General features: G+C 41.5%; 12 non-coding genes across 12 annotated transcripts; all 12 read right to left on the bottom strand.

The window, feature by feature from the left end:
• Positions 1 to 1,102: 1,102 nt before the first annotated feature.
• Positions 1,103 to 1,184, bottom strand: trnas-gcu (transfer RNA serine (anticodon GCU)). The gene has a single exon. It is a non-coding gene; the product is annotated as a tRNA-Ser (tRNA).
• Positions 1,185 to 2,883: 1,699 nt separating this feature from the next.
• trnas-gcu (transfer RNA serine (anticodon GCU)) lies at positions 2,884 to 2,965 on the bottom strand. The gene has a single exon. It is a non-coding gene; the product is annotated as a tRNA-Ser (tRNA).
• Positions 2,966 to 4,664: 1,699 nt separating this feature from the next.
• trnas-gcu (transfer RNA serine (anticodon GCU)) lies at positions 4,665 to 4,746 on the bottom strand. Its single transcript has one exon. It is a non-coding gene; the product is annotated as a tRNA-Ser (tRNA).
• A 1,698-nt stretch (positions 4,747 to 6,444) lies between these two features.
• Positions 6,445 to 6,526, bottom strand: trnas-gcu (transfer RNA serine (anticodon GCU)). Its single transcript has one exon. It is a non-coding gene; the product is annotated as a tRNA-Ser (tRNA).
• A 1,701-nt stretch (positions 6,527 to 8,227) lies between these two features.
• On the bottom strand, positions 8,228 to 8,309 carry trnas-gcu (transfer RNA serine (anticodon GCU)). Its single transcript has one exon. It is a non-coding gene; the product is annotated as a tRNA-Ser (tRNA).
• Positions 8,310 to 11,789: 3,480 nt separating this feature from the next.
• On the bottom strand, positions 11,790 to 11,871 carry trnas-gcu (transfer RNA serine (anticodon GCU)). The gene has a single exon. It is a non-coding gene; the product is annotated as a tRNA-Ser (tRNA).
• A 1,690-nt stretch (positions 11,872 to 13,561) lies between these two features.
• Positions 13,562 to 13,643, bottom strand: trnas-gcu (transfer RNA serine (anticodon GCU)). The gene has a single exon. It is a non-coding gene; the product is annotated as a tRNA-Ser (tRNA).
• Positions 13,644 to 15,342: 1,699 nt separating this feature from the next.
• trnas-gcu (transfer RNA serine (anticodon GCU)) lies at positions 15,343 to 15,424 on the bottom strand. Its single transcript has one exon. It is a non-coding gene; the product is annotated as a tRNA-Ser (tRNA).
• A 1,699-nt stretch (positions 15,425 to 17,123) lies between these two features.
• On the bottom strand, positions 17,124 to 17,205 carry trnas-gcu (transfer RNA serine (anticodon GCU)). Its single transcript has one exon. It is a non-coding gene; the product is annotated as a tRNA-Ser (tRNA).
• Positions 17,206 to 18,905: 1,700 nt separating this feature from the next.
• trnas-gcu (transfer RNA serine (anticodon GCU)) lies at positions 18,906 to 18,987 on the bottom strand. Its single transcript has one exon. It is a non-coding gene; the product is annotated as a tRNA-Ser (tRNA).
• Positions 18,988 to 20,686: 1,699 nt separating this feature from the next.
• trnas-gcu (transfer RNA serine (anticodon GCU)) lies at positions 20,687 to 20,768 on the bottom strand. Its single transcript has one exon. It is a non-coding gene; the product is annotated as a tRNA-Ser (tRNA).
• Positions 20,769 to 22,458: 1,690 nt separating this feature from the next.
• On the bottom strand, positions 22,459 to 22,540 carry trnas-gcu (transfer RNA serine (anticodon GCU)). The gene has a single exon. It is a non-coding gene; the product is annotated as a tRNA-Ser (tRNA).
• Positions 22,541 to 27,676: the final 5,136 nt, after the last annotated feature.

Below are 27,676 nucleotides of genomic sequence, written 5' to 3' on the forward strand. Positions count from 1 at the left end.
GTAAAAAGATGCATGCAAATTCACCATCAGAAAAGGTAAAGATCAGAACGACTTGTTTGTTGATTACCTTTCATTTGGCAGAGTTGGTAATGAGTCAAGTTTCAAATCTGCAGATCCTCGTAGATGGCCCGTGTGTTTATATTATCTTTGTAAACATGGCGTGTCCAACCCTTCTAGCATTAGCTTTGCAACTGTGGAGGCAAATATAGAATCGTGTGGTTTTTAACCACTGGAAAAAGTTGATATTTTGGAGAGAAAAAGCCGCAAAAACAGTGTTTGGATATGCACCGAAGCTACGAAGAACTGTCACAGCCATACAAAAAGTGTCATTAAACATTTGGCATAAAAACACAGTTGATTCGTAGGGTAATTAGCTCAAGTGGTAGAGCGCTCGCTTTGCATGTGAGAGGTAGAGGGATCGATGCCCTCATTATCCTGAGCTCCTGTCTGTTGATCATCAAATACAGTCCTTTAGATGTACCCTCATTGGGAATCATACTACATGTCTTTACACCAATGCCCATTAAAAACATTGCAAAATGATGACCGAGCTTTCAAACTGCTGCAACTACCTCACTGTCTTTCAGATGTTTATGACAAAAGCTTTCATTCAAGTCAGGGCTTTTAAAGCTTTGAAAGTGTTTACTGAAACACCTGCTCCTTGCAACCATCAACAAAGATAGTGTGAGTGCAGTTGACGCAGACAAGGTAATAGATGCAACTGCATGAATGCATTCATAAGACCTTTTCTTGTTGGGTATTGCTGCTGTTGTTTTGGATGTTGGTAAGAATGTAACTACTTAGAAGAGGGGCATGAGTGTAATGCTGCTTTCACACTGAGTTCGATTCGGTGTCACATTTGAGTGGGGCAGCTAGCTGCCTTTATACGCTTGTCAAATTCGTCGCACGATGTATGTCCGAAAATGACTTGACACGCTGAATGCTAAACACACCACAGGACCCTTGAATATAATCAGAACATTGATGTAGGAGTGAATGTGGACAATCCTTACACAAAAATTGCATTTGGTGTGAACACAGCTTAAAACTTGTCATGGTGCTACTGAACAACGTCTGTTGACACTCCAAAAGACAAAATACACAATGAGGACGGGATTTGAACCCATGCGTGCAAAGCACAATGGATTAGCAGTCCATCTCCTTAACCTCTCGGACACCTCATCTGGAATTCAATTCTTTCGTGACACCACTGGTTTCATAAACTCGTATGCCATCATTGGCCTCGTGCGGCCTGTGGCATCTTGAGGTAGCCCATTATTTCCAGCTACTCAAGCAAGTTGGGATTTTTTAAAAACTAAAAATGTGCCAGTATGTGGATATACAACAAGGTTAGAAGGACCTGTGCTCTCATTGTGGCCAAAAGGACTTTTGGATTTGAGCAACCAATCAGAGCATTTTGCTAGGGAATTACTTCAAATGGCAGAGTGCTTGCTTTGCATGTGAGAACAAGGGGGATAGATGTCCACATTCTGCACAACATTTTCTTTTGTATCTACGTTTCATCAAACTGTTGGTGCAAGAAGCATGTACTTATGAGATGAGTTGCAGAGTTTGGTCTGTTGTTGGTATGGAATTTACCTTTAAGGAATACTTGTTGATCAGGGATTTCTGTTCTTGACAGATTGTGCCTCTGTGGCTTTCAGGTGTTGATGTCAATGATTAGAATTCCGTGGGTTCCCCAAAAGCCAGAGTGACATTCATTGAGCGCTCTTGATCATGATAAGAAATGAGTCTATGTACATGCTGACAGAGTGGTTGACTGCGAGTAAAAAGATGCATGCAAATTCACCATCAGAAAAGGTAAAGATCAGAACGACTTGTTTGTTGATTACCTTTCATTTGGCAGAGTTGGTAATGAGTCAAGTTTCAAATCTGCAGATCCTTGTAGATGGCCCGTGGGTTTATATTATCTTTGTAAACATGGCGTGTCCAACCCTTCTAGCATTAGCTTTGCAACTGTGGAGGCAAATATAGAATCGTGTGGTTTTTAACCACTGGAAAAAGTTGATATTTTGGAGAGAAAAAGCCGCAAAAACAGTGTTTGGATATGCACCGAAGCTACGAAGAACTGTCACAGCCATACAAAAAGTGTCATTAAACATTTGGCATAAAAACACAGTTGATTCGTAGGGTAATTAGCTCAAGTGGTAGAGCGCTCGCTTTGCATGTGAGACGTAGAGGGATCGATGCCCTCATTCTCCATTATCCTGAGCTCCTGTCTGTTGATCATCAAATACAGTCCTTTAGATGTACCCTCATTGGGAATCATACTACATGTCTTTACACCAATGCCCATTAAAAACATTGCAAAATGATGACCGAGCTTTCAAACTGCTGCAACTACCTTACTGTCTTTCAGATGTTTATGACAAAAGCTTTCATTCAAGTCAGGGCTTTGAAAGTGTTTACTGAAACACCTGCTCCTTGCAACCATCAACAAAGATAGTGTGAGTGCAGTTGACGCAGACAAGGTAATAGATGCAACTGCATGAATGCATTCATAAGACCTTTTCTTGTTGGGTATTGCTGCTGTTGCTTTGGATGTTGGTAAGAATGTAACTACTTAGAAGAGGGGCATGAGTGTAATGCTGCTTTCACACTGAGTTCGATTCGGTGTCACATTTGAGTGGAGCAGCTAGCTGCCTTTATACACTTGTCAAATTCGTCGCACGATGTATGTCCGAAAATGACTTGACACGCTGAATGCTAAACACACCACAGGACCCTTGAATATAATCAGAACATTGGTGTAGGAGTGAATGTGGACAATCCTTACACACAAATTGCATTTGGTGTGAACACAGCTTAAAACTTGTCATGGTGCTACTGAACGTCTGTTGACACTCCAAAAGAAAAAATACACAATGAGGATGGGATTTGAACCCATGCGTGCAAAGCACAATGGATTAGCAGTCCATCTCCTTAACCTCTCGGACACCTCATCTGGAATTCAATTCTTTCGTGACACCACTGGTCTCATAAACTCGTATGCCATCATTGGCCTCGTGCGGCCTGTGGCATCTTGAGGTAGCCCATTATTTCCAGCTACTCAAGCAAGTTGGGATTTTTTAAAAACTAAAAATGTGCCAGTATGTGGATATACAACAAGGTTAGAAGGACCTGTGCTCTCATTGTGGCCAAAAGGACTTTTGGATTTGAGCAACCAATCAGAGCATTTTGCTAGGGAATTACTTCAAATGGCAGAGTGCTTGCTTTGCATGTGAGAACAAGGGGGATAGATGTCCACATTCTGCACAACATTTTCTTTTGTATCTACGTTTCATCAAACTGTTGGTGCAAGAAGCATGTACTTATGAGATGAGTTGCAGAGTTTGGTCTGTTGTTGGTATGGAATTTACCTTTAAGGAATACTTGTTGATCAGGGATTTCTGTTCTTGACAGATTGTGCCTCTGTGGCTTTCAGGTGTTGATGTCAATGATTAGAATTCCGTGGGTTCCCCAAAAGCCAGAGTGACATTCATTGAGCGCTCTTGATCATGATAAGAAATGAGTCTATGTACATGCTGACAGAGTGGTTGACTGCGAGTAAAAAGATGCATGCAAATTCACCATCAGAAAAGGTAAAGATCAGAACGACTTGTTTGTTGATTACCTTTCATTTGGCAGAGTTGGTAATGAGTCAAGTTTCAAATCTGCAGATCCTTGTAGATGGCCCGTGGGTTTATATTATCTTTGTAAACATGGCGTGTCCAACCCTTCTAGCATTAGCTTTGCAACTGTGGAGGCAAATATAGAATCGTGTGGTTTTTAACCACTGGAAAAAGTTGATATTTTGGAGAGAAAAAGCCACAAAAACAGTGTTTGGATATGCACCGAAGCTACGAAGAACTGTCACAGCCATACAAAAAGTGTCATTAAACATTTGGCATAAAAACACAGTTGATTCGTAGGGTAATTCGCTCAAGTGGTAGAGCGCTCGCTTTGCATGTGAGAGGTAGAGGGATCGATGCCCTCATTCTCCATTATCCTGAGCTCCTGTCTGTTGATCATCAAATACAGTCCTTTAGATGTACCCTCATTGGGAATCATACTACATGTCTTTACACCAATGCCCATTAAAAACATTGCAAAATGATGACCGAGCTTTCAAACTGCTGCAACTACCTTACTGTCTTTCAGATGTTTATGACAAAAGCTTTCATTCAAGTCAGGGCTTTGAAAGTGTTTACTGAAACACCTGCTCCTTGCAACCATCAACAAAGATAGTGTGAGTGCAGTTGACGCAGACAAGGTAATAGATGCAACTGCATGAATGCATTCATAAGACCTTTTCTTGTTGGGTATTGCTGCTGTTGCTTTGGATGTTGGTAAGAATGTAACTACTTAGAAGAGGGGCATGAGTGTAATGCTGCTTTCACACTGAGTTCGATTCGGTGTCACATTTGAGTGGGGCAGCTAGCTGCCTTTATACACTATTCAAATTCGTCGCACGATGTATGTCCGAAAATGACTTGACACGCTGAATGCTAAACACACCACAGGACCCTTGAATATAATCAGAACATTGGTGTAGGAGTGAATGTGGACAATCCTTACACACAAATTGCATTTGGTGTGAACACAGCTTAAAACTTGTCATGGTGCTACTGAACGTCTGTTGACACTCCAAAAGAAAAAATACACAATGAGGATGGGATTTGAACCCATGCGTGCAAAGCACAATGGATTAGCAGTCCATCTCCTTAACCTCTCGGACACCTCATCTGGAACTCAATTCTTTCGTGACACCACTGGTCTCATGAACTCGTATGCCATCATTGGCCTCGTGCGGCCTGTGGCATCTTGAGGTAGCCCATTATTTCCAGCTACTCAAGCAAGTTGGGATTTTTTAAAAACTAAAAATGTGCCAGTATGTGGATATACAACAAGGTTAGAAGGACCTGTGCTCTCATTGTGGCCAAAAGGACTTTTGGATTTGAGCAACCAATCAGAGCATTTTGCTAGGGAATTACTTCAAATGGCAGAGTGCTTGCTTTGCATGTGAGAACAAGGGGGATAGATGTCCACATTCTGCACAACATTTTCTTTTGTATCTACGTTTCATCAAACTGTTGGTGCAAGAAGCATGTACTTATGAGATGAGTTGCAGAGTTTGGTCTGTTGTTGGTATGGAATTTACCTTTAAGGAATACTTGTTGATCAGGGATTTCTGTTCTTGACAAATAGTGCCTCTGTGGCTTTCAGGTGTTGATGTCAATGATTAGAATTCCGTGGGTTCCCCAAAAGCCAGAGTGACATTCATTGAGCGCTCTTGATCATGATAAGAAATGAGTCTATGTACATGCTGACAGAGTGGTTGACTGCGAGTAAAAAGATGCATGCAAATTCACCATCAGAAAAGGTAAAGATCAGAACGACTTGTTTGTTGATTACCTTTCATTTGGCAGAGTTGGTAATGAGTCAAGTTTCAAATCTGCAGATCCTTGTAGATGGCCCTGTGTTTATATTATCTTTGTAAACATGGCGTGTCCAACCCTTCTAGCATTAGCTTTGCAACTGTGGAGGCAAATATAGAATCGTGTGGTTTTTAACCACTGGAAAAAGTTGATATTTTGGAGAGAAAAAGCCGCAAAAACAGTGTTTGGATATGCACCGAAGCTACGAAGAACTGTCACAGCCATACAAAAAGTGTCATTAAACATTTGGCATAAAAACACAGTTGATTCGTAGGGTAATTAGCTCAAGTGGTAGAGCGCTCGCTTTGCATGTGAGAGGTAGAGGGATCGATGCCCTCATTCTCCATTATCCTGAGCGCCTGTCTGTTGATCATCAAATACAGTCCTTTAGATGTCCCCTCATTGGGAATCATACTACATGTCTTTACACCAATGCCCATTAAAAACATTGCAAAATGATGACCGAGCTTTCAAACTGCTGCAACTACCTTACTGTCTTTCAGATGTTTATGACAAAAGCTTTCATTCAAGTCAGGGCTTTGAAAGTGTTTACTGAAACACCTGCTCCTTGCAACCATCAACAAAGATAGTGTGAGTGCAGTTGACGCAGACAAGGTGATAGATGCAACTGCATGAATGCATTCATAAGACCTTTTCTTGTTGGGTATTGCTGCTGTTGTTTTGGATGTTGGTAAGAATGTAACTACTTAGAAGAGGGGCATGAGTGTAATGCTGCTTTCACACTGAGTTCGATTCGGTGTCACATTTGAGTGGGGCAGCTAGCTGCCTTTATACGCTTGTCAAATTCGTCTCACGATGTATGTCCGAAAATGACTTGACACGCTGAATGCTAAACACACCACAGGACCCTTGAATATAATCAGAACATTGGTGTAGGAGTGAATGTGGACAATCCTTACACACAAATTGCATTTGGTGTGAACACAGCTTAAAACTTGTCATGGTGCTACTGAACGTCTGTTGACACTCCAAAAGAAAAAATACACAATGAGGATGGGATTTGAACCCATGCGTGCAAAGCACAATGGATTAGCAGTCCATCTCCTTAACCTCTCGGACACCTCATCTGGAATTCAATTCTTTCGTGACACCACTGGTCTCATAAACTCGTATGCCATCATTGGCCTCGTGCGGCCTGTGGCATCTTGAGGTAGCCCATTATTTCCAGCTACTCAAGCAAGTTGGGATTTTTTAAAAACTAAAAATGTGCCAGTATGTGGATATACAACAAGGTTAGAAGGACCTGTGCTCTCATTGTGGCCAAAAGGACTTTTGGATTTGAGCAACCAATCAGAGCATTTTGCTAGGGAATTACTTCAAATGGCAGAGTGCTTGCTTTGCATGTGAGAACAAGGGGGATAGATGTCCACATTCTGCACAACATTTTCTTTTGTATCTACGTTTCATCAAACTGTTGGTGCAAGAAGCATGTACTTATGAGATGAGTTGCAGAGTTTGGTCTGTTGTTGGTATGGAATTTACCTTTAAGGAATACTTGTTGATCAGGGATTTCTGTTCTTGACAGATTGTGCCTCTGTGGCTTTCAGGTGTTGATGTCAATGATTAGAATTCCGTGGGTTCCCCAAAAGCCAGAGTGACATTCATTGAGCGCTCTTGATCATGATAAGAAATGAGTCTATGTACATGCTGACAGAGTGGTTGACTGCGAGTAAAAAGATGCATGCAAATTCACCATCAGAAAAGGTAAAGATCAGAACGACTTGTTTGTTGATTACCTTTCATTTGGCAGAGTTGGTAATGAGTCAAGTTTCAAATCTGCAGATCCTTGTAGATGGCCCGTGTGTTTATATTATCTTTGTAAACATGGCGTGTCCAACCCTTCTAGCATTAGCTTTGCAACTGTGGAGGCAAATATAGAATCGTGTGGTTTTTAACCACTGGAAAAAGTTGATATTTTGGAGAGAAAAAGCCGCAAAAACAGTGTTTGGATATGCACCGAAGCTACGAAGAACTGTCACAGCCATACAAAAAGTGTCATTAAACATTTGGCATAAAAACACAGTTGATTCGTAGGGGAATTAGCTCAAGTGGTAGAGCGCTCGCTTTGCATGTGAGAGGTAGAGGGATCGATGCCCTCATTCTCCATTATCCTGAGCTCCTGTCTGTTGACCATCAAATACAGTCCTTTAGATGTACCCTCATTGGGAATCATACTACATGTCTTTACACCAATGCCCATTAAAAACATTGCAAAATGCTGACCGAGCTTTCAAACTGCTGCAACTACCTTACTGTCTTTCAGATGTTTATGACAAAAGCTTTCATTCAAGTCAGGGCTTTGAAAGTGTTTACTGAAACACCTGCTCCTTGCAACCATCAACAAAGATAGTGTGAGTGCAGTTGACGCAGACAAGGTAATAGATGCAACTGCATGAATGCATTCATAAGACCTTTTCTTGTTGGGTATTGCTGCTGTTGTTTTGGATGTTGGTAAAATGTAACTACTTAGAAGAGGGGCATGAGTGTAATACTGCTTTCACACTGAGTTCGATTCGGTGTCACATTTGAGTGGGGCAGTTAGCTGCCTTTCGACGCTTGTCAAATTCGTCGCACGATGTATGTCCGAAAATGACTTGACACGCTGAATGCTAAACACACCACAGGACCCTTGAATATAATCAGAACATTGATGTAAGAGTGAATGTGGACAATCCTTACACACAAATTGCATTTGGTGTGAACACAGCTTAAAACTTGTCATGGTGCTACTGAACAACGTCTGTTGACACTCCAAAAGACAAAATACACGATGAGGATGGGATTTGAACCCATGCGTGCAAAGCACAATGGATTAGCAGTCCATCTCCTTAACCTCTCGGACACCTCATCTGGAATTCAATTCTTTCGTGACACCACTGGTCCCATAAACTCGTATGCCATCATTGGCCTCGTGCGGCCTGTGGCATCTTGAGGTAGCCCATTATTTCCAGCTACTCAAGCAAGTTGGGATTTTTTAAAAACTAAAAATGTGCCAGTATGTGGATATACAACAAGGTTAGAAGGACCTGTGCTCTCATTGTGGCCAAAAGGACTTTTGGATTTGAGCAACCAATCAGAGCATTTTGCTAGGGAATTACTTCAAATGGCAGAGTGCTTGCTTTGCATGTGAGAACAAGGGGGATAGATGTCCACATTCTGCACAACATTTTCTTTTGTATCTACGTTTCATCAAACTGTTGGTGCAAGAAGCATGTACTTATGAGATGAGTTGCAGAGTTTGGTCTGTTGTTGGTATGGAATTTACCTTTAAGGAATACTTGTTGATCAGGGATTTCTGTTCTTGACAGATAGTGCCTCTGTGGCTTTCAGGTGTTGATGTCAATGATTAGAATTCCGTGGGTTCCCCAAAAGCCAGAGTGACATTCATTGAGCGCTCTTGATCATGATAAGAAATGAGTCTATGTACATGCTGACAGAGTGGTTGACTGCGAGTAAAAAGATGCATGCAAATTCACCATCAGAAAAGGTAAAGATCAGAACGACTTGTTTGTTGATTACCTTTCATTTGGCAGAGTTGGTAATGAGTCAAGTTTCAAATCTGCAGATCCTTGTAGATGGCCCGTGGGTTTATATTATCTTTGTAAACATGGCGTGTCCAACCCTTCTAGCATTAGCTTTGCAACTGTGAAGGCAAATATAGAATCGTGTGGTTTTTAACCACTGGAAAAAGTTGATATTTTGGAGAGAAAAAGCCGCAAAAACAGTGTTTGGATATGCACCGAAGCTACAAAGAACTGTCACAGCCATACAAAAAGTGTCATTAAACATTTGGCATAAAAACACAGTTGATTCGTAGGGGAATTAGCTCAAGTGGTAGAGCGCTCGCTTTGCATGTGAGAGGTAGAGGGATCGATGCCCTCATTCTCCATTATCCTGAGCTCCTGTCTGTTGATCATCAAATACAGTCCTTTAGATGTACCCTCATTGGGAATCATACTACATGTCTTTACACCAATGCCCATTAAAAACATTGCAAAATGCTGACCGAGCTTTCAAACTGCTGCAACTACCTTACTGTCTTTCAGATGTTTATGACAAAAGCTTTCATTCAAGTCAGGGCTTTGAAAGTGTTTACTGAAACACCTGCTCCTTGCAACCATCAACAAAGATAGTGTGAGTGCAGTTGACGCAGACAAGGTGATAGATGCAACTGCATGAATGCATTCATAAGACCTTTTCTTGTTGGGTATTGCTGCTGTTGTTTTGGATGTTGGTAAAATGTAACTACTTAGAAGAGGGGCATGAGTGTAATACTGCTTTCACACTGAGTTCGATTCGGTGTCACATTTGAGTGGGGCAGCTAGCTGCCTTTCGACGCTTGTCAAATTCGTCGCACGATGTATGTCCGAAAATGACTTGACACGCTGAATGCTAAACACACCACAGGACCCTTGAATATAATCAGAACATTGATGTAAGAGTGAATGTGGACGATCCTTACACACAAATTGCATTTGGTGTGAACACAGCTTAAAACTTGTCATGGTGCTACTGAACAACGTCTGTTGACACTCCAAAAGACAAAATATACAATGAGGACAGGATTTGAACCCATGCATGCAAAGCACAATGGATTAGCAGTCCATCTCCTTAACCTCTCGGACACCTCATCTGGAATTCAATTCTTTCGTGACACCACTGGTCTCATAAACTCGTATGCCATCATTGGCCTCGTGCGGCCTGTGGCATCTTGAGGTAGCCCATTATTTCCAGCTACTCAAGCAAGTTGGGATTTTTTAAAAACTAAAAATGTGCCAGTATGTGGATATACAACAAGGTTAGAAGGACCTGTGCTCTCATTGTGGCCAAAAGGACTTTTGGATTTGAGCAACCAATCAGAGCATTTTGCTAGGGAATTACTTCAAATGGCAGAGTGCTTGCTTTGCATGTGAGAACAAGGGGGATAGATGTCCACATTCTGCACAACATTTTCTTTTGTATCTACGTTTCATCAAACTGTTAGTGCAAGAAGCATGTACTTATGAGATGAGTTGCAGAGTTTGGTCTGTTGTTGGTATGGAATTTACCTTTAAGGAATACTTGTTGATCAGGGCTTTCTATTCTTGACAGATAGTGCCTCTGTGGCTTTCAGGTGTTGATGTCAATGATTAGAATTCCGTGGGTTCCCCAAAGGCCAGAGTAACATTCATTGAGCGCTCTTGATCATGATAAGAAATGAGTCTATGTACATGCTAACAGAGTGGTTGACTGCGAGTAAAAAGATGCATGCAAATTCACCATCAGAAAAGGTAAAGATCAGAACGACTTGTTTGTTGATTACCTTTCATTTGGCAGAGTTGGTAATGAGTCAAGTTTCAAATCTGCAGATCCTTGAAGATGGCCCGTGTGTTTATATTATCTTTGTAAACATGGCGTGTCCAACCCTTCTAGCATTAGCTTTGCAACTGTGGAGGCAAATAAAGAATCGTGTGGTTTTTAACCACTGGAAAAAGTTGATATTTTGGAGAGAAAAAGCCGCAAAAACAGTGTTTGGATATGCACCGAAGCTACGAAGAACTGTCACAGCCATACAAAAAGTGTCATTAAACATTTGGCATAAAAACACAGTTGATTCGTAGGGTAATTAGCTCAAGTGGTAGAGCGCTCGCTTTGCATGTGAGAGGTAGAGGGATCGATGCCCTCATTCTCCATTATCCTGAGCTCCTGTCTGTTGATCATCAAATACAGTCCTTTAGATGTACCCTCATTGGGAATCATACTACATGTCTTTACACCAATGCCCATTAAAAACATTGCAAAATGCTGACCGAGCTTTCAAACTGCTGCAACTACCTTACTGTCTTTCAGATGTTTATGACAAAAGCTTTCATTCAAGTCAGGGCTTTGAAAGTGTTTACTGAAACACCTGCTCCTTGCAACCATCAACAAAGATAGTGAGTGCAGTTGACGCAGACAAGGTAATAGATGCAACTGCATGAATGCATTCATAAGACCTTTTCTTGTTGGGTATTGCTGCTGTTGTTTTGGATGTTGGTAAGAATGTAACTACTTAGAAGAGGGGCATGAGTGTAATGCTGCTTTCACACTGAGTTCGATTCGGTGTCACATTTGAGTGGGGCAGCTAGCTGCCTTTATACGATTGTCAAATTCGTCTCACGATGTATGTCCGAAAATGACTTGACACGCTGAATGCTAAACACACCACAGGACCCTTGAATATAATCAGAACATTGGTGTAGGAGTGAATGTGGACAATCCTTACACACAAATTGCATTTGGTGTGAACACAGCTTAAAACTTGTCATGGTGCTACTGAACGTCTGTTGACACTCCAAAAGAAAAAATACACGATGAGGATGGGATTTGAACCCATGCGTGCAAAGCACAATGGATTAGCAGTCCATCTCCTTAACCTCTCGGACACCTCATCTGGAATTCAATTCTTTCGTGACACCACTGGTCTCATAAACTCGTTTGGCCTCGTGCGGCCTGTGGCATCTTGAGGTAGCCCATTATTTCCAGCTACTCAAGCAAGTTGGGATTTTTTAAAAACTAAAAATGTGCCAGTATGTGGATATACAACAAGGTTAGAAGGACCTGTGCTCTCATTGTGGCCAAAAGGACTTTTGGATTTGAGCAACCAATCAGAGCATTTTGCTAGGGAATTACTTCAAATGGCAGAGTGCTTGCTTTGCATGTGAGAACAAGGGGGATAGATGTCCACATTCTGCACAACATTTTCTTTTGTATCTACGTTTCATCAAACTGTTGGTGCAAGAAGCATGTACTTATGAGATGAGTTGCAGAGTTTGGTCTGTTGTTGGTATGGAATTTACCTTTAAGGAATACTTGTTGATCAGGGATTTCTGTTCTTGACAGATTGTGCCTCTGTGGCTTTCAGGTGTTGATGTCAATGATTAGAATTCCGTGGGTTCCCCAAAAGCCAGAGTGACATTCATTGAGCGCTCTTGATCATGATAAGAAATGAGTCTATGTACATGCTGACAGAGTGGTTGACTGCGAGTAAAAAGATGCATGCAAATTCACCATCAGAAAAGGTAAAGATCAGAACGACTTGTTTGTTGATTACCTTTCATTTGGCAGAGTTGGTAATGAGTCAAGTTTCAAATCTGCAGATCCTTGTAGATGGCCCGTGGGTTTATATTATCTTTGTAAACATGGCGTGTCCAACCCTTCTAGCATTAGCTTTGCAACTGTGGAGGCAAATATAGAATCGTGTGGTTTTTAACCACTGGAAAAAGTTGATATTTTGGAGAGAAAAAGCCGCAAAAACAGTGTTTGGATATGCACCGAAGCTACGAAGAACTGTCACAGCCATACAAAAAGTGTCATTAAACATTTGGCATAAAAACACAGTTGATTCGTAGGGTAATTAGCTCAAGTGGTAGAGCGCTCGCTTTGCATGTGAGAGGTAGAGGGATCGATGCCCTCATTCTCCATTATCCTGAGCTCCTGTCTGTTGATCATCAAATACAGTCCTTTAGATGTACCCTCATTGGGAATCATACTACATGTCTTTACACCAATGCCCATTAAAAACATTGCAAAATGCTGACCGAGCTTTCAAACTGCTGCAACTACCTTACTGTCTTTCAGATGTTTATGACAAAAGCTTTCATTCAAGTCAGGGCTTTGAAAGTGTTTACTGAAACACCTGCTCCTTGCAACCATCAACAAAGATAGTGTGAGTGCAGTTGACGCAGACAAGGTAATAGATGCAACTGCATGAATGCATTCCTAAGACCTTTTCTTGTTGGGTATTGCTGCTGTTGCTTTGGATGTTGGTAAGAATGTAACTACTTAGAAGAGGGGCATGAGTGTAATGCTGCTTTCACACTGAGTTCGATTCGGTGTCACATTTGAGTGGAGCAGCTAGCTGCCTTTATACACTTGTCAAATTCGTCGCACGATGTATGTCCGAAAATGACTTGACACGCTGAATGCTAAACACACCACAGGACCCTTGAATATAATCAGAACATTGGTGTAGGAGTGAATGTGGACAATCCTTACACACAAATTGCATTTGGTGTGAACACAGCTTAAAACTTGTCATGGTGCTACTGAACGTCTGTTGACACTCCAAAAGAAAAAATACACAATGAGGATGGGATTTGAACCCATGCGTGCAAAGCACAATGGATTAGCAGTCCATCTCCTTAACCTCTCGGACACCTCATCTGGAACTCAATTCTTTCGTGACACCACTGGTCTCATGAACTCGTATGCCATCATTGGCCTCGTGCGGCCTGTGGCATCTTGAGGTAGCCCATTATTTCCAGCTACTCAAGCAAGTTGGGATTTTTTAAAAACTAAAAATGTGCCAGTATGTGGATATACAACAAGGTTAGAAGGACCTGTGCTCTCATTGTGGCCAAAAGGACTTTTGGATTTGAGCAACCAATCAGAGCATTTTGCTAGGGAATTACTTCAAATGGCAGAGTGCTTGCTTTGCATGTGAGAACAAGGGGGATAGATGTCCACATTCTGCACAACATTTTCTTTTGTATCTACGTTTCATCAAACTGTTGGTGCAAGAAGCATGTACTTATGAGATGAGTTGCAGAGTTTGGTCTGTTGTTGGTATGGAATTTACCTTTAAGGAATACTTGTTGATCAGGGATTTCTGTTCTTGACAGATAGTGCCTCTGTGGCTTTCAGGTGTTGATGTCAATGATTAGAATTCCGTGGGTTCCCCAAAAGCCAGAGTGACATTCATTGAGCGCTCTTGATCATGATAACAAATGAGTCTATGTACATGCTGACAGAGTGGTTGACTGCGAGTAAAAAGATGCATGCAAATTCACCATCAGAAAAGGTAAAGATCAGAACGACTTGTTTGTTGATTACCTTTCATTTGGCAGAGTTGGTAATGAGTCAAGTTTCAAATCTGCAGATCCTTGTAGATGGCCCGTGTGTTTATATTATCTTTGTAAACATGGCGTGTCCAACCCTTCTAGCATTAGCTTTGCAACTGTGGAGGCAAATATAGAATCGTGTGGTTTTTAACCACTGGAAAAAGTTGATATTTTGGAGAGAAAAAGCCGCAAAAACAGTGTTTGGATATGCACCGAAGCTACGAAGAACTGTCACAGCCATACAAAAAGTGTCATTAAACATTTGGCATAAAAACACAGTTGATTCGTAGGGGAATTAGCTCAAGTGGTAGAGCGCTCGCTTTGCATGTGAGAGGTAGAGGGATCGATGCCCTCATTCTCCATTATCCTGAGCTCCTGTCTGTTGATCATCAAATACAGTCCTTTAGATGTACCCTCATTGGGAATCATACTACATGTCTTTACACCAATGCCCATTAAAAACATTGCAAAATGATGACCGAGCTTTCAAACTGCTGCAACTACCTTACTGTCTTTCAGATGTTTATGACAAAAGCTTTCATTCAAGTCAGGGCTTTGAAAGTGTTTACTGAAACACCTGCTCCTTGCAACCATCAACAAAGATAGTGTGAGTGCAGTTGACGCAGACAAGGTGATAGATGCAACTGCATGAATGCATTCACAAGACCTTTTCTTGTTGGGTATTGCTGCTGTTGTTTTGGATGTTGGTAAGAATGTAACTACTTAGAAGAGGGGCATGAGTGTAATGCTGCTTTCACACTGAGTTCGATTCGGTGTCACATTTGAGTGGGGCAGCTAGCTGCCTTTATACGCTTGTCAAATTCGTCTCACGATGTATGTCCGAAAATGACTTGACACGCTGAATGCTAAACACACCACAGGACCCTTGAATATAATCAGAACATTGGTGTAGGAGTGAATGTGGACAATCCTTACACACAAATTGCATTTGGTGTGAACACAGCTTAAAACTTGTCATGGTGCTACTGAACGTCTGTTGACACTCCAAAAGAAAAAATACACAATGAGGATGGGATTTGAACCCATGCGTGCAAAGCACAATGGATTAGCAGTCCATCTCCTTAACCTCTCGGACACCTCATCTGGAATTCAATTCTTTCGTGACACCACTGGTCTCATAAACTCGTATGCCATCATTGGCCTCGTGCGGCCTGTGGCATCTTGAGGTAGCCCATTATTTCCAGCTACTCAAGCAAGTTGGGATTTTTTAAAAACTAAAAATGTGCCAGTATGTGGATATACAACAAGGTTAGAAGGACCTGTGCTCTCATTGTGGCCAAAAGGACTTTTGGATTTGAGCAACCAATCAGAGCATTTTGCTAGGGAATTACTTCAAATGGCAGAGTGCTTGCTTTGCATGTGAGAACAAGGGGGATAGATGTCCACATTCTGCACAACATTTTCTTTTGTATCTACGTTTCATCAAACTGTTGGTGCAAGAAGCATGTACTTATGAGATGAGTTGCAGAGTTTGGTCTGTTGTTGGTATGGAATTTACCTTTAAGGAATACTTGTTGATCAGGGATTTCTGTTCTTGACAGATTGTGCCTCTGTGGCTTTCAGGTGTTGATGTCAATGATTAGAATTCCGTGGGTTCCCCAAAAGCCAGAGTGACATTCATTGAGCGCTCTTGATCATGATAAGAAATGAGTCTATGTACATGCTGACAGAGTGGTTGACTGCGAGTAAAAAGATGCATGCAAATTCACCATCAGAAAAGGTAAAGATCAGAACGACTTGTTTGTTGATTACCTTTCATTTGGCAGAGTTGGTAATGAGTCAAGTTTCAAATCTGCAGATCCTTGTAGATGGCCCGTGGGTTTATATTATCTTTGTAAACATGGCGTGTCCAACCCTTCTAGCATTAGCTTTGCAACTGTGGAGGCAAATATAGAATCGTGTGGTTTTTAACCACTGGAAAAAGTTGATATTTTGGAGAGAAAAAGCCGCAAAAACAGTGTTTGGATATGCACCGAAGCTACGAAGAACTGTCACAGCCATACAAAAAGTGTCATTAAACATTTGGCATAAAAACACAGTTGATTCGTAGGGTAATTAGCTCAAGTGGTAGAGCGCTCGCTTTGCATGTGAGAGGTAGAGGGATCGATGCCCTCATTCTCCATTATCCTGAGCTCCTGTCTGTTGATCATCAAATACAGTCCTTTAGATGTACCCTCATTGGGAATCATACTACATGTCTTTACACCAATGCCCATTAAAAACATTGCAAAATGATGACCGAGCTTTCAAACTGCTGCAACTACCTTACTGTCTTTCAGATGTTTATGACAAAAGCTTTCATTCAAGTCAGGGCTTTGAAAGTGTTTACTGAAACACCTGCTCCTTGCAACCATCAACAAAGATAGTGTGAGTGCAGTTGACGCAGACAAGGTAATAGATGCAACTGCATGAATGCATTCATAAGACCTTTTCTTGTTGGGTATTGCTGCTGTTGCTTTGGATGTTGGTAAGAATGTAACTACTTAGAAGAGGGGCATGAGTGTAATGCTGCTTTCACACTGAGTTCGATTCGGTGTCACATTTGAGTGGGGCAGCTAGCTGCCTTTATACACTATTCAAATTCGTCGCACGATGTATGTCCGAAAATGACTTGACACGCTGAATGCTAAACACACCACAGGACCCTTGAATATAATCAGAACATTGGTGTAGGAGTGAATGTGGACAATCCTTACACACAAATTGCATTTGGTGTGAACACAGCTTAAAACTTGTCATGGTGCTACTGAACGTCTGTTGACACTCCAAAAGAAAAAATACACAATGAGGATGGGATTTGAACCCATGCGTGCAAAGCACAATGGATTAGCAGTCCATCTCCTTAACCTCTCGGACACCTCATCTGGAACTCAATTCTTTCGTGACACCACTGGTCTCATGAACTCGTATGCCATCATTGGCCTCGTGCGGCCTGTGGCATCTTGAGGTAGCCCATTATTTCCAGCTACTCAAGCAAGTTGGGATTTTTTAAAAACTAAAAATGTGCCAGTATGTGGATATACAACAAGGTTAGAAGGACCTGTGCTCTCATTGTGGCCAAAAGGACTTTTGGATTTGAGCAACCAATCAGAGCATTTTGCTAGGGAATTACTTCAAATGGCAGAGTGCTTGCTTTGCATGTGAGAACAAGGGGGATAGATGTCCACATTCTGCACAACATTTTCTTTTGTATCTACGTTTCATCAAACTGTTGGTGCAAGAAGCATGTACTTATGAGATGAGTTGCAGAGTTTGGTCTGTTGTTGGTATGGAATTTACCTTTAAGGAATACTTGTTGATCAGGGATTTCTGTTCTTGACAGATAGTGCCTCTGTGGCTTTCAGGTGTTGATGTCAATGATTAGAATTCCGTGGGTTCCCCAAAAGCCAGAGTGACATTCATTGAGCGCTCTTGATCATGATAAGAAATGAGTCTATGTACATGCTGACAGAGTGGTTGACTGCGAGTAAAAAGATGCATGCAAATTCACCATCAGAAAAGGTAAAGATCAGAACGACTTGTTTGTTGATTACCTTTCATTTGGCAGAGTTGGTAATGAGTCAAGTTTCAAATCTGCAGATCCTTGTAGATGGCCCTGTGTTTATATTATCTTTGTAAACATGGCGTGTCCAACCCTTCTAGCTAATTAGCTTTGCAACTGTGGAGGCAAATATAGAATCGTGTGGTTTTTAACCACTGGAAAAAGTTGATATTTTGGAGAGAAAAAGCCGCAAAAACAGTGTTTGGATATGCACCGAAGCTACGAAGAACTGTCACAGCCATACAAAAAGTGTCATTAAACATTTGGCATAAAAACACAGTTGATTCGTAGGGTAATTAGCTCAAGTGGTAGAGCGCTCGCTTTGCATGTGAGAGGTAGAGGGATCGATGCCCTCATTCTCCATTATCCTGAGCTCCTGTCTGTTGATCATCAAATACAGTCCTTTAGATGTCCCCTCATTGGGAATCATACTACATGTCTTTACACCAATGCCCATTAAAAACATTGCAAAATGATGACCGAGCTTTCAAACTGCTGCAACTACCTTACTGTCTTTCAGATGTTTATGACAAAAGCTTTCATTCAAGTCAGGGCTTTGAAAGTGTTTACTGAAACACCTGCTCCTTGCAACCATCAACAAAGATAGTGTGAGTGCAGTTGACGCAGACAAGGTGATAGATGCAACTGCATGAATGCATTCACAAGACCTTTTCTTGTTGGGTATTGCTGCTGTTGTTTTGGATGTTGGTAAGAATGTAACTACTTAGAAGAGGGGCATGAGTGTAATGCTGCTTTCACACTGAGTTCGATTCGGTGTCACATTTGAGTGGGGCAGCTAGCTGCCTTTATACGCTTGTCAAATTCGTCTCACGATGTATGTCCGAAAATGACTTGACACGCTGAATGCTAAACACACCACAGGACCCTTGAATATAATCAGAACATTGGTGTAGGAGTGAATGTGGACAATCCTTACACACAAATTGCATTTGGTGTGAACACAGCTTAAAACTTGTCATGGTGCTACTGAACGTCTGTTGACACTCCAAAAGAAAAAATACACAATGAGGATGGGATTTGAACCCATGCGTGCAAAGCACAATGGATTAGCAGTCCATCTCCTTAACCTCTCGGACACCTCATCTGGAATTCAATTCTTTCGTGACACCACTGGTCTCATAAACTCGTATGCCATCATTGGCCTCGTGCGGCCTGTGGCATCTTGAGGTAGCCCATTATTTCCAGCTACTCAAGCAAGTTGGGATTTTTTAAAAACTAAAAATGTGCCAGTATGTGGATATACAACAAGGTTAGAAGGACCTGTGCTCTCATTGTGGCCAAAAGGACTTTTGGATTTGAGCAACCAATCAGAGCATTTTGCTAGGGAATTACTTCAAATGGCAGAGTGCTTGCTTTGCATGTGAGAACAAGGGGGATAGATGTCCACATTCTGCACAACATTTTCTTTTGTATCTACGTTTCATCAAACTGTTGGTGCAAGAAGCATGTACTTATGAGATGAGTTGCAGAGTTTGGTCTGTTGTTGGTATGGAATTTACCTTTAAGGAATACTTGTTGATCAGGGATTTCTGTTCTTGACAGATTGTGCCTCTGTGGCTTTCAGGTGTTGATGTCAATGATTAGAATTCCGTGGGTTCCCCAAAAGCCAGAGTGACATTCATTGAGCGCTCTTGATCATGATAAGAAATGAGTCTATGTACATGCTGACAGAGTGGTTGACTGCGAGTAAAAAGATGCATGCAAATTCACCATCAGAAAAGGTAAAGATCAGAACGACTTGTTTGTTGATTACCTTTCATTTGGCAGAGTTGGTAATGAGTCAAGTTTCAAATCTGCAGATCCTTGTAGATGGCCCGTGTGTTTATATTATCTTTGTAAACATGGCGTGTCCAACCCTTCTAGCATTAGCTTTGCAACTGTGGAGGCAAATATAGAATCGTGTGGTTTTTAACCACTGGAAAAAGTTGATATTTTGGAGAGAAAAAGCCGCAAAAACAGTGTTTGGATATGCACCGAAGCTACGAAGAACTGTCACAGCCATACAAAAAGTGTCATTAAACATTTGGCATAAAAACACAGTTGATTCGTAGGGTAATTAGCTCAAGTGGTAGAGCGCTCGCTTTGCATGTGAGAGGTAGAGGGATCGATGCCCTCATTCTCCATTATCCTGAGCTCCTGTCTGTTGATCATCAAATACAGTCCTTTAGATGTACCCTCATTGGGAATCATACTACATGTCTTTACACCAATGCCCATTAAAAACATTGCAAAATGCTGACCGAGCTTTCAAACTGCTGCAACTACCTTACTGTCTTTCAGATGTTTATGACAAAAGCTTTCATTCAAGTCAGGGCTTTGAAAGTGTTTACTGAAACACCTGCTCCTTGCAACCATCAACAAAGATAGTGTGAGTGCAGTTGACGCAGACAAGGTAATAGATGCAACTGCATGAATGCATTCATAAGACCTTTTCTTGTTGGGTATTGCTGCTGTTGTTTTGGATGTTGGTAAGAATGTAACTACTTAGAAGAGGGGCATGAGTGTAATGCTGCTTTCACACTGAGTTCGATTCGGTGTCACATTTGAGTGGGGCAGCTAGCTGCCTTTATACGCTTGTCAAATTCGTCGCACGATGTATGTCCGAAAATGACTTGACACGCTGAATGCTAAACACACCACAGGACCCTTGAATATAATCAGAACATTGGTGTAGGAGTGAATGTGGACAATCCTTACACACAAATTGCATTTGGTGTGAACACAGCTTAAAACTTGTCATGGTGCTACTGAACGTCTGTTGACACTCCAAAAGAAAAAATACACGATGAGGATGGGATTTGAACCCATGCGTGCAAAGCACAATGGATTAGCAGTCCATCTCCTTAACCTCTCGGACACCTCATCTGGAATTCAATTCTTTCGTGACACCACTGGTCTCATAAACTCGTTTGGCCTCGTGCGGCCTGTGGCATCTTGAGGTAGCCCATTATTTCCAGCTACTCAAGCAAGTTGGGATTTTTTAAAAACTAAAAATGTGCCAGTATGTGGATATACAACAAGGTTAGAAGGACCTGTGCTCTCATTGTGGCCAAAAGGACTTTTGGATTTGAGCAACCAATCAGAGCATTTTGCTAGGGAATTACTTCAAATGGCAGAGTGCTTGCTTTGCATGTGAGAACAAGGGGGATAGATGTCCACATTCTGCACAACATTTTCTTTTGTATCTACGTTTCATCAAACTGTTGGTGCAAGAAGCATGTACTTATGAGATGAGTTGCAGAGTTTGGTCTGTTGTTGGTATGGAATTTACCTTTAAGGAATACTTGTTGATCAGGGATTTCTGTTCTTGACAGATTGTGCCTCTGTGGCTTTCAGGTGTTGATGTCAATGATTAGAATTCCGTGGGTTCCCCAAAAGCCAGAGTGACATTCATTGAGCGCTCTTGATCATGATAAGAAATGAGTCTATGTACATGCTGACAGAGTGGTTGACTGCGAGTAAAAAGATGCATGCAAATTCACCATCAGAAAAGGTAAAGATCAGAACGACTTGTTTGTTGATTACCTTTCATTTGGCAGAGTTGGTAATGAGTCAAGTTTCAAATCTGCAGATCCTTGTAGATGGCCCGTGTGTTTATATTATCTTTGTAAACATGGCGTGTCCAACCCTTCTAGCATTAGCTTTGCAACTGTGGAGGCAAATATAGAATCGTGTGGTTTTTAACCACTGGAAAAAGTTGATATTTTGGAGAGAAAAAGCCGCAAAAACAGTGTTTGGATATGCACCGAAGCTACGAAGAACTGTCACAGCCATACAAAAAGTGTCATTAAACATTTGGCATAAAAACACAGTTGATTCGTAGGGTAATTAGCTCAAGTGGTAGAGCGCTCGCTTTGCATGTGAGAGGTAGAGGGATCGATGCCCTCATTCTCCATTATCCTGAGCTCCTGTCTGTTGATCATCAAATACAGTCCTTTAGATGTACCCTCATTGGGAATCATACTACATGTCTTTACACCAATGCCCATTAAAAACATTGCAAAATGCTGACCGAGCTTTCAAACTGCTGCAACTACCTTACTGTCTTTCAGATGTTTATGACAAAAGCTTTCATTCAAGTCAGGGCTTTGAAAGTGTTTACTGAAACACCTGCTCCTTGCAACCATCAACAAAGATAGTGTGAGTGCAGTTGACGCAGACAAGGTAATAGATGCAACTGCATGAATGCATTCATAAGACCTTTTCTTGTTGGGTATTGCTGCTGTTGTTTTGGATGTTGGTAAGAATGTAACTACTTAGAAGAGGGGCATGAGTGTAATGCTGCTTTCACACTGAGTTCGATTCGGTGTCACATTTGAGTGGGGCAGCTAGCTGCCTTTATACGCTTGTCAAATTCGTCGCACGATGTATGTCCGAAAATGACTTGACACGCTGAATGCTAAACACACCACAGGACCCTTGAATATAATCAGAACATTGGTGTAGGAGTGAATGTGGACAATCCTTACACACAAATTGCATTTGGTGTGAACACAGCTTAAAACTTGTCATGGTGCTACTGAACGTCTGTTGACACTCCAAAAGAAAAAATACACGATGAGGATGGGATTTGAACCCATGCGTGCAAAGCACAATGGATTAGCAGTCCATCTCCTTAACCTCTCGGACACCTCATCTGGAATTCAATTCTTTCGTGACACCACTGGTCTCATAAACTCGTTTGGCCTCGTGCGGCCTGTGGCATCTTGAGGTAGCCCATTATTTCCAGCTACTCAAGCAAGTTGGGATTTTTTAAAAACTAAAAATGTGCCAGTATGTGGATATACAACAAGGTTAGAAGGACCTGTGCTCTCATTGTGGCCAAAAGGACTTTTGGATTTGAGCAACCAATCAGAGCATTTTGCTAGGGAATTACTTCAAATGGCAGAGTGCTTGCTTTGCATGTGAGAACAAGGGGGATAGATGTCCACATTCTGCACAACATTTTCTTTTGTGTCTACGTTTCATCAAACTGTTGGTGCAAGAAGCATGTACTTATGAGATGAGTTGCAGAGTTTGGTCTGTTGTTGGTATGGAATTTACCTTTAAGGAATACTTGTTGATCAGGGATTTCTGTTCTTGACAGATAGTGCCTCTGTGGCTTTCAGGTGTTGATGTCAATGATTAGAATTCCGTGGGTTCCCCAAAAGCCAGAGTGACATTCATTGAGCGCTCTTGATCATGATAAGAAATGAGTCTATGTACATGCTGACAGAGTGGTTGACTGCGAGTAAAAAGATGCATGCAAATTCACCATCAGGAAAGGTAAAGATCAGAACGACTTGTTTGTTGATTACCTTTCATTTGGCAGAGTTGGTAATGAGTCAAGTTTCAAATCTGCAGATCCTTGTAGATGGCCCGTGGGTTTATATTATCTTTGTAAACATGGCGTGTCCAACCCTTCTAGCATTAGCTTTGCAACTGTGGAGGCAAATATAGAATCGTGTGGTTTTTAACCACTGGAAAAAGTTGATATTTTGGAGAGAAAAAGCCGCAAAAACAGTGTTTGGATATGCACCGAAGCTACGAAGAACTGTCACAGCCATACAAAAAGTGTCATTAAACATTTGGCATAAAAACACAGTTGATTCGTAGGGGAATTAGCTCAAGTGGTAGAGCGCTCGCTTTGCATGTGAGAGGTAGAGGGATCGATGCCCTCATTCTCCATTATCCTGAGCTCCTGTCTGTTGATCATCAAATACAGTCCTTTAGATGTACCCTCATTGGGAATCATACTACATGTCTTTACACCAATGCCCATTAAAAACATTGCAAAATGCTGACCGAGCTTTCAAACTGCTGCAACTACCTTACTGTCTTTCAGATGTTTATGACAAAAGCTTTCATTCAAGTCAGGGCTTTGAAAGTGTTTACTGAAACACCTGCTCCTTGCAACCATCAACAAAGATAGTGTGAGTGCAGTTGACGCAGACAAGGTAATAGATGCAACTGCATGAATGCATTCATAAGACCTTTTCTTGTTGGGTATTGCTGCTGTTGTTTTGGATGTTGGTAAGAATGTAACTACTTAGAAGAGGGGCATGAGTGTAATGCTGCTTTCACACTGAGTTCGATTCGGTGTCACATTTGAGTGGGGCAGCTAGCTGCCTTTATACGCTTGTCAAATTCGTCGCACGATGTATGTCCGAAAATGACTTGACACGCTGAATGCTAAACACACCACAGGACCCTTGAATATAATCAGAACATTGGTGTAGGAGTGAATGTGGACAATCCTTACACACAAATTGCATTTGGTGTGAACACAGCTTAAAACTTGTCATGGTGCTACTGAACGTCTGTTGACACTCCAAAAGAAAAAATACACGATGAGGATGGGATTTGAACCCATGCGTGTAAAGCACAATGGATTAGCAGTCCATCTCCTTAACCTCTCGAACACCTCATCTGGAATTCAATTCTTTCGTGACACCACTGGTCTCATAAACTCGTATGCCATCATTGGCCTCGTGCGGCCTGTGGCATCTTGAGGTAGCCCATTATTTCCAGCTACTCAAGCAAGTTGGGATTTTTTAAAAACTAAAAATGTGCCAGTATGTGGATATACAACAAGGTTAGAAGGACCTGTGCTCTCATTGTGGCCAAAAGGACTTTTGGATTTGAGCAACCAATCAGAGCATTTTGCTAGGGAATTACTTCAAATGGCAGAGTGCTTGCTTTGCATGTGAGAACAAGGGGGATAGATGTCCACATTCTGCACAACATTTTCTTTTGTATCTACGTTTCATCAAACTGTTGGTGCAAGAAGCATGTACTTATGAGATGAGTTGCAGAGTTTGGTCTGTTGTTGGTATGGAATTTACCTTTAAGGAATACTTGTTGATCAGGGATTTCTGTTCTTGACAGATAGTGCCTCTGTGGCTTTCAGGTGTTGATGTCAATGATTAGAATTCCGTGGGTTCCCCAAAAGCCAGAGTGACATTCATTGAGCGCTCTTGATCATGATAAGAAATGAGTCTATGTACATGCTGACAGAGTGGTTGACTGCGAGTAAAAAGATGCATGCAAATTCACCATCAGAAAAGGTAAAGATCAGAACGACTTGTTTGTTGATTACCTTTCATTTGGCAGAGTTGGTAATGAGTCAAGTTTCAAATCTGCAGATCCTCGTAGATGGCCCGTGTGTTTATATTATCTTTGTAAACATGGCGTGTCCAACCCTTCTAGCATTAGCTTTGCAACTGTGGAGGCAAATATAGAATCGTGTGGTTTTTAACCACTGGAAAAAGTTGATATTTTGGAGAGAAAAAGCCGCAAAAACAGTGTTTGGATATGCACCGAAGCTACGAAGAACTGTCACAGCCATACAAAAAGTGTCATTAAACATTTGGCATAAAAACACAGTTGATTCGTAGGGTAATTAGCTCAAGTGGTAGAGCGCTCGCTTTGCATGTGAGAGGTAGAGGGATCGATGCCCTCATTATCCTGAGCTCCTGTCTGTTGATCATCAAATACAGTCCTTTAGATGTACCCTCATTGGGAATCATACTACATGTCTTTACACCAATGCCCATTAAAAACATTGCAAAATGATGACCGAGCTTTCAAACTGCTGCAACTACCTTACTGTCTTTCAGATGTTTATGACAAAAGCTTTCATTCAAGTCAGGGCTTTTAAAGCTTTGAAAGTGTTTACTGAAACACCTGCTCCTTGCAACCATCAACAAAGATAGTGTGAGTGCAGTTGACGCAGACAAGGTAATAGATGCAACTGCATGAATGCATTCATAAGACCTTTTCTTGTTGGGTATTGCTGCTGTTGTTTTGGATGTTGGTAAGAATGTAACTACTTAGAAGAGGGGCATGAGTGTAATGCTGCTTTCACACTGAGTTCGATTCGGTGTCACATTTGAGTGGGGCAGCTAGCTGCCTTTATACGCTTGTCAAATTCGTCGCACGATGTATGTCCGAAAATGACTTGACACGCTGAATGCTAAACACACCACAGGACCCTTGAATATAATCAGAACATTGATGTAGGAGTGAATGTGGACAATCCTTACACAAAAATTGCATTTGGTGTGAACACAGCTTAAAACTTGTCATGGTGCTACTGAACAACGTCTGTTGACACTCCAAAAGACAAAATACACAATGAGGACAGGATTTGAACCCATGCGTGCAAAGCACAATGGATTAGCAGTCCATCTCCTTAACCTCTCGGACACCTCATCTGGAATTCAATTCTTTCGTGACACCACTGGTTTCATAAACTCGTATGCCATCATTGGCCTCGTGCGGCCTGTGGCATCTTGAGGTAGCCCATTATTTCCAGCTACTCAAGCAAGTTGGGATTTTTTAAAAACTAAAAATGTGCCAGTATGTGGATATACAACAAGGTTAGAAGGACCTGTGCTCTCATTGTGGCCAAAAGGACTTTTGGATTTGAGCAACCAATCAGAGCATTTTGCTAGGGAATTACTTCAAATGGCAGAGTGCTTGCTTTGCATGTGAGAACAAGGGGGATAGATGTCCACATTCTGCACAACATTTTCTTTTGTATCTACGTTTCATCAAACTGTTGGTGCAAGAAGCATGTACTTATGAGATGAGTTGCAGAGTTTGGTCTGTTGTTGGTATGGAATTTACCTTTAAGGAATACTTGTTGATCAGGGATTTCTGTTCTTGACAGATTGTGCCTCTGTGGCTTTCAGGTGTTGATGTCAATGATTAGAATTCCGTGGGTTCCCCAAAAGCCAGAGTGACATTCATTGAGCGCTCTTGATCATGATAAGAAATGAGTCTATGTACATGCTGACAGAGTGGTTGACTGCGAGTAAAAAGATGCATGCAAATTCACCATCAGAAAAGGTAAAGATCAGAACGACTTGTTTGTTGATTACCTTTCATTTGGCAGAGTTGGTAATGAGTCAAGTTTCAAATCTGCAGATCCTTGTAGATGGCCCGTGTGTTTATATTATCTTTGTAAACATGGCGTGTCCAACCCTTCTAGCATTAGCTTTGCAACTGTGGAGGCAAATATAGAATCGTGTGGTTTTTAACCACTGGAAAAAGTTGATATTTTGGAGAGAAAAAGCCGCAAAAACAGTGTTTGGATATGCACCGAAGCTACGAAGAACTGTCACAGCCATACAAAAAGTGTCATTAAACATTTGGCATAAAAACACAGTTGATTCGTAGGGTAATTAGCTCAAGTGGTAGAGCGCTCGCTTTGCATGTGAGAGGTAGAGGGATCGATGCCCTCATTCTCCATTATCCTGAGCTCCTGTCTGTTGATCATCAAATACAGTCCTTTAGATGTACCCTCATTGGGAATCAAACTACATGTCTTTACACCAATGCCCATTAAAAACATTGCAAAATGCTGACCGAGCTTTCAAACTGCTGCAACTACCTTACTGTCTTTCAGATGTTTATGACAAAAGCTTTCATTCAAGTCAGGGCTTTGAAAGTGTTTACTGAAACACCTGCTCCTTGCAACCATCAACAAAGATAGTGTGAGTGCAGTTGACGCAGACAAGGTGATAGATGCAACTGCATGAATGCATTCATAAGACCTTTTCTTGTTGGGTATTGCTGCTGTTGTTTTGGATGTTGGTAAGAATGTAACTACTTAGAAGAGGGGCATGAGTGTAATGCTGCTTTCACACTGAGTTCGATTCGGTGTCACATTTGAGTGGGGCAGCTAGCTGCCTTTATACGCTTGTCAAATTCGTCTCACGATGTATGTCCGAAAATGACTTGACACGCTGAATGCTAAACACACCACAGGACCCTTGAATATAATCAGA

The sequence above is a fragment of the Oryzias latipes genome, chromosome 1, assembly GCF_053564925.1.
Source record: "Oryzias latipes strain Hd-rR chromosome 1, Olatipes_Hd-rR_3.1".
In the NCBI taxonomy this organism is placed as follows: domain Eukaryota; kingdom Metazoa; phylum Chordata; class Actinopteri; order Beloniformes; family Adrianichthyidae; genus Oryzias; species Oryzias latipes.